The sequence below is a fragment of the Octopus bimaculoides genome, chromosome 7, assembly GCF_001194135.2.
Source record: "Octopus bimaculoides isolate UCB-OBI-ISO-001 chromosome 7, ASM119413v2, whole genome shotgun sequence".
NCBI classification, from domain to species: domain Eukaryota; kingdom Metazoa; phylum Mollusca; class Cephalopoda; order Octopoda; family Octopodidae; genus Octopus; species Octopus bimaculoides.
The window spans coordinates 74,030,685-74,036,397 of NC_068987.1; the positions used below are offsets into that span (position 1 = coordinate 74,030,685).

The 5,713-nt window shown below is 35.2% G+C and overlaps 1 protein-coding gene across 2 annotated transcripts in view; it reads right to left on the reverse strand.

Annotated features, from left to right (window-relative positions):
• Positions 1 to 3,801: 3,801 nt before the first annotated feature.
• Positions 3,802 to 5,713, reverse strand: part of LOC106876428 (dynein axonemal heavy chain 3) — a 158,633-nt gene continuing 156,721 nt past the window's right edge. For both annotated transcript variants that reach the window (XM_052969758.1, XM_052969757.1), the window contains one exon: positions 3,802 to 3,930. The gene's annotated coding sequence lies outside the window, so the exon portion shown is untranslated. The remainder of the gene's footprint in view (positions 3,931 to 5,713) is intronic.

Sequence of the window (5,713 nt, forward strand, 5' to 3'; positions counted from 1 at the left end):
ACCTGATTTGGCAGAGTTTCTACAGCTGGATGCCCTTCCTAACGCCAACCACTCAGAGAGTGTAGTGGGTGCTTTTACGTGTCACCCACACGAAGGCCAGTCAGGCGGTACTGGCAACGGCCACGCTCAAAATGGTGTATTTTATGTGCCACCCGCACAAGAGCCAGTCCAGGGGCACTGGCAACGATATATATATATATAGTTCCCAGATGAGATCCAGGTATTCTCCGTATTGAAGACATTTAGTAGTGCTCAAAAGATTCAGACTGATGTTTTTACACATTTCATCATTTCAGTTTTGAACTTCTCTAGAGCTTTCCACATTTAATCATTCAATCTTTGAACTTCTCAGCATTAAGATCTGAAATGTAAGATGTTCTCGATCCTGATGATGGAGGCTTGTCTTATCCTATGTTAAATGCAACCATACGGCTGCATGAACTAAATCTACCAACATTATTATGGATTCCCAAACCCCAGAAACTGTTGGACTTTTAATACCTTTCTTCCATCTCTTTAATTTTCTCTGTTATTTGTGCTCTGTGTAAGTTGGATTTGTTAATATAAATATCTATATAATTATACATAAAAATTCATCATTTGAAAATTTCCACCTTTTGCTTTCTCTTGTTTTGAATGTATACATATATACATATTTTATATTTGACATATTTAATATATTTAATATATTTGATATGTCTAATTTGTTTATCCGCATAATTGCTTATATATATATATATATATATACATACACACACATAAACAATTTTGCCGTGCCCTTTAAGAATGAGGGAATAAAAAGAAATTTCAAATGTTATATTTTCTTGAGTATCTTCACAATGTTCTTTCACTTTAATGCAATCTCGTTTGTGAACTCCTGGAAACAGAACCTTTATGTTATTTGCTTAAAAAGATAAGATATAATTTATAAGCCGACAAATTTTTTTCATTTCATGCAATCTCTACTGATTCTTAAAATCTCTTAAAATTGTTAATAAACTGAAGCAAGAATTTCATATTTTTCTTGTTCCCGACTCCTTTTTATATTTATTGCAACCAGAACATTAAATAATTTCAAAAATTCATTGTGTTCAGTCTTCTTCTTCATCAGCCTCATTTATCAACTAATCAGTGTAGTGCTTAAAGTGTTGCAATAACACTTTGGACTTTTGGTTGCAAGAACGGGGTACCATTTGATGACATAAACATCAAACTAACATTTAAATAGTTATGTAAAATCTGCACATGACAAGGTGTATAATTATGATCAGCAGCTCATGGAATGGGATATTTTACACTGAACAGTATCTTTATAACTTCAGGCACATGGTACAACTAAAAGAAATTGTCAGTAAAATGCTAACAAAAGCCCTAGCCCTAGCCCTAACCCTAACCCTAACTCTAACCCTATGTTTATCCCTATTCCTATCCTTATCCCAACCATTTTTAATTACTTTCTATATGACTGTAAGTGCAGTAGCTTTCGCGTGGCTTTGCAGAGTGCTTTGGTTTTCCACACAATGTAGAAGAACATAGTCACCAGCTATTGTTAACATTAAGTGTTTCGGCATAGTTGCCTTTTCTTAACATTAAACATCATCTTACAGAAGAGACATGTTTAATTGTTGTGCTCACTAAGTTATCCATGTTAAATTATTTTCCATGTGAAAAAACAAGGCTGACCACTTATTCACTATATACCCTAGTAGACTGCATAGACTCTTCCTTTAAATTCAGTCAAATACTTGTCTTTAGCCATCAAAAGAAAAGCACAAGTGCAGTTGATTGAGCCAAAAATAAGAAAATTAATTTAAATGCTTAATTGGTTATTTCCACTTGATATTGTTCATTAATGATACCTTTGCCTTCCATTCTCTCGGGGTTGATAAAATATGTACCAGTTGAGAACTGGGGGTCAGTGTAATCGACTTACCTCCTCCCTGACATTGCTGGATTTTTGCCAACATCTGAAATTATTATTAGTATTTTGGATTTCCTCAGGTTTGGTCTTATTCCTGATAGAAATTATGCTGATAGTGAGATACTACCTGTAACCTTAGGTATCCACAAGTTTTCAGTTGTCTTTCAAGTGCTTAGAACCCTCCTGATAATCTTTGCTGTCCCTAAGAGACAAACTTTCTGTAGGAACTCTACTGGCATCCTGTTCCAAATCTCCTTAAGCCATTTCCCTATTTCTTGGCTTACTGTTCCCAATGCACCAATTATTCTTTTCTACTCTAGGCACAAGGCCTGAAATTTTTGTTGGGAGGGGGCCAGTTGATTAGATCAACCCCAGTATGCAACTGGTACTTATTTTATCAAGCCCGAAAGGATGAAAGGCAAAGTCAACCTTGACAGAATTTGAACTCAGAACATAAAGACAGACAAAATTCGCTAAACATTTCGTCTGGCATGGTAACGTTTCTTATTTCTTTATTGCCCACAAGGGGATAAATATAGAGGGGACAAACAAGGACAGACAAAGGGATTAAGTTGATTACATCGACCCCAGTGCGTAACTAATACTTAATTTATCAACCCTGAAAGGAGGAAAGGCAAAGTCGTCCTCGGCAGAATTTGAACTCAGATCGTAAAGACGGACGAAATACCACAAAGCTTTTTGCCCGGCGTGCTAACGTTTCTGCCAGCTCGCTGCCTTCTCAACACACCAATTATCATAGGCACAACCTTTACTATTTGTATGCTCCAAATTCTGCCTATTTCGAATTTTATTATGGTTATTATTATTATCATTATTATTACTATCATTATTATTACTATCATTATTAAGGCAGAATCCTTAGCACACTGGGCAAATTGTTCAGTGGCATCTCATCCATCTTTACATTTTGAGTTCAAATCCCACCAAGGTCGACTTTGCCTTTCATCCTTTCAGGGTCGATAAAATAAGTAGCAGTTGAACTGTAGGGGTCTATGTGACCCTACACACAAATTTGCTGGCCTGTATCAAAATTTGAAACCATTATTATCATTATTATTATTATCATCATCATTATTAAAGTGGCGAGCTGGCAGAATTGTTAGCACACCTGGCTAAATGCTTAGCGGCATTTCATCTGTCTTTATGTTCTGAGTTCAAATTCCACCATGACTGACATTGCCTTTGATCCTTTCAGGGTTGCTGAATTAAGTACCAGTGAAACACTAGGGTTGATATAAATGATTAGTCCCCTCTCCAAAAATTTCAGGCTTTGTGCTTTTAGTAGAAAGGACTATTATTATCATCATTATTTCTATTTATTATCATTAAAACAAGTTTTTCATACATATGTTTCGTTGTTATATTTATTGTTGCTGAAAATATATATATATGAGAACATGTGTCTGTATATGTAAGCATATAACTCCTTCAAATTGTACTATGCATACACAAATATATACTTGTGAGATGTGAAATATGTCCTTATGTGTGTATACATGTGAAATATGATAGCTCATATACATACATGCTTGCATGTGTGTTTGATAAATATCGATATATATATATATATATATATATAAAATGTAACATACCCTATATATATATATATATATATATATATACATACATACATACACACATATATATTTATATGAGAGTATATATGAGGTGTGCGTGTGTGTGTGTGTGTGTGTGTATGTGTGTGTGTACACATGTGAGATGTAAAACAATACGCCATTTTGTAAGCAACTCTCTACCTCTTGGGAGATCAGTCAGTTAAATCAGTCATCTAGCTGACATACAATTGCTACCCCACAGTTAATCCAGTGTTTTTCTGGTTTATCAGAAGGAAGCTGCAGAAACATTACGAAATTGGTGGAGTGCCCAGTAGTGGACAAGACTCCACGCCGGGCAGTTGTCTTGTACACTGGACATGAGTAACTTGGCACTGGTATGAACTTCTCTATATCATTGGGTTTTAGCCAGATCTTTGGTACTGTGTTAAGGAATATGATACACCATTACACATATATACATACAAATATATACACACGTACATATATTTACATACACGTGTGTGTGTGTATATATATATATATAAAGAATATATGAGAGAAAGAAAGTGGAATTCCTGAGATTATTATTCAATCCAATTGTTTCAACCTGTCGTGCACCATCGCCTTGTGGCTCAGATGCAATACAAACAGTTGTTGTGCATCGAAGATACTGATGTGTCTCATCAAGTGACTTATCAAAAGGTACCTCATGTTTTAATCTCTGTTTTGCTTATTTCTATTAGAAAACATTTTGATAGTTGTAGTGTGTTACTCTACATGAAGAACTAGTTAATGATGTAGAATTCATCTCATATTTGTATACATACATCATCATCATCATCATCATTGTTTAATGTTCAGCTCCAATATATGAGAGAAAGAAAATGGAATTCACAAGATCATTATTCAATGCGATCGTTTCGACCTACCATGCTCCAGTGTCTGCTTTGGCATGGTTTCAACAGCTGGATGCCCTTCTTAACCCCAACCAACTTATAGAGTGTACTGGGTGCTTTTTTTGTAGTACCACACATGATCTCTCTGGCTCATCTGTTCATGTTAAACTATCCCACCCATGCCAACATGGAAAGAAGGATGTTAAATGATGAGGATGATAATGATGGTGGCAATGAATTCTTCTAGCAATCAATAAACTAAACAACAGCAGTCATACACTAAAGTTTCATTCAGCCAACTTTACTCTTACTCTACAAGTGTATAGATTTGTATATTACAATATGATATTACAGCATGACATATCACAGTATATTATATTTACAGTATGATATGATATTAGCATAAGGCCAGTAATTTCGGACGTGGCAGTAAGTTGATTATACCAAATCCCAGACCTCAACTAGTACTTATTTTATCAAGCCCAAAAGGATGAAAGGCAAAGTTGGCTTCAGCAGCATTTGAACTTACAACATAAAGACAGATGAAATTCTATTAAGCATTTACCTGGCGTGCTAACAATTCTGCCAACTCACTGCTCTACAGTAGGATATGAAATTAGAGCATGATATAATATTATAGTATGTGACAGTATGATACAATTATGTATCAATTATGTATTATAAAATAATACAGCAGTCAAGTACTAGAGTCAATGTAACTGACTAACAATCTCCCCTCAAAACTAATGGCCTTTTGCCTAAATTAAATAAATATATATATATATATATAGATATATATATATTATGGAATTGCTTGTTGTTAGAGGATGTATGAAAGTTTGACAATTTCTTACCGAACAACCACACAGATGATTTGTTTGTGGTGATTAAATGTTTGTGTAGACATAAGCTCACTCCCTCCACCAGACTGACATTACCATGTCAGATGTCGAAATGATCGCAGAGCAATGAAATGAAATGCTTTGCTCAAGAACACAACATAATGCCCAGTCTGGGGATCAAACGTATGATTTTGCAATCATGAGTGCAATACCTTAACCACTAAGCCATGTGCCTTCACACACACACACACATGCACACACACACACACACACACACACACACACACACACACACACATGGATGGATGCAGGCATGGCTATGTGGTTAAGGAATTTGTTTCACAAGTATATATTTTCAGGTTCAATCACGCTCCACAACACCATGGGCAATTGTCTTTTAAAGCCTTTAGATTGAGATTTGATATTTGGAAAATTTGTGGAAGTTCATTGAAGGAACCATTGTTGTTCCCATATTGT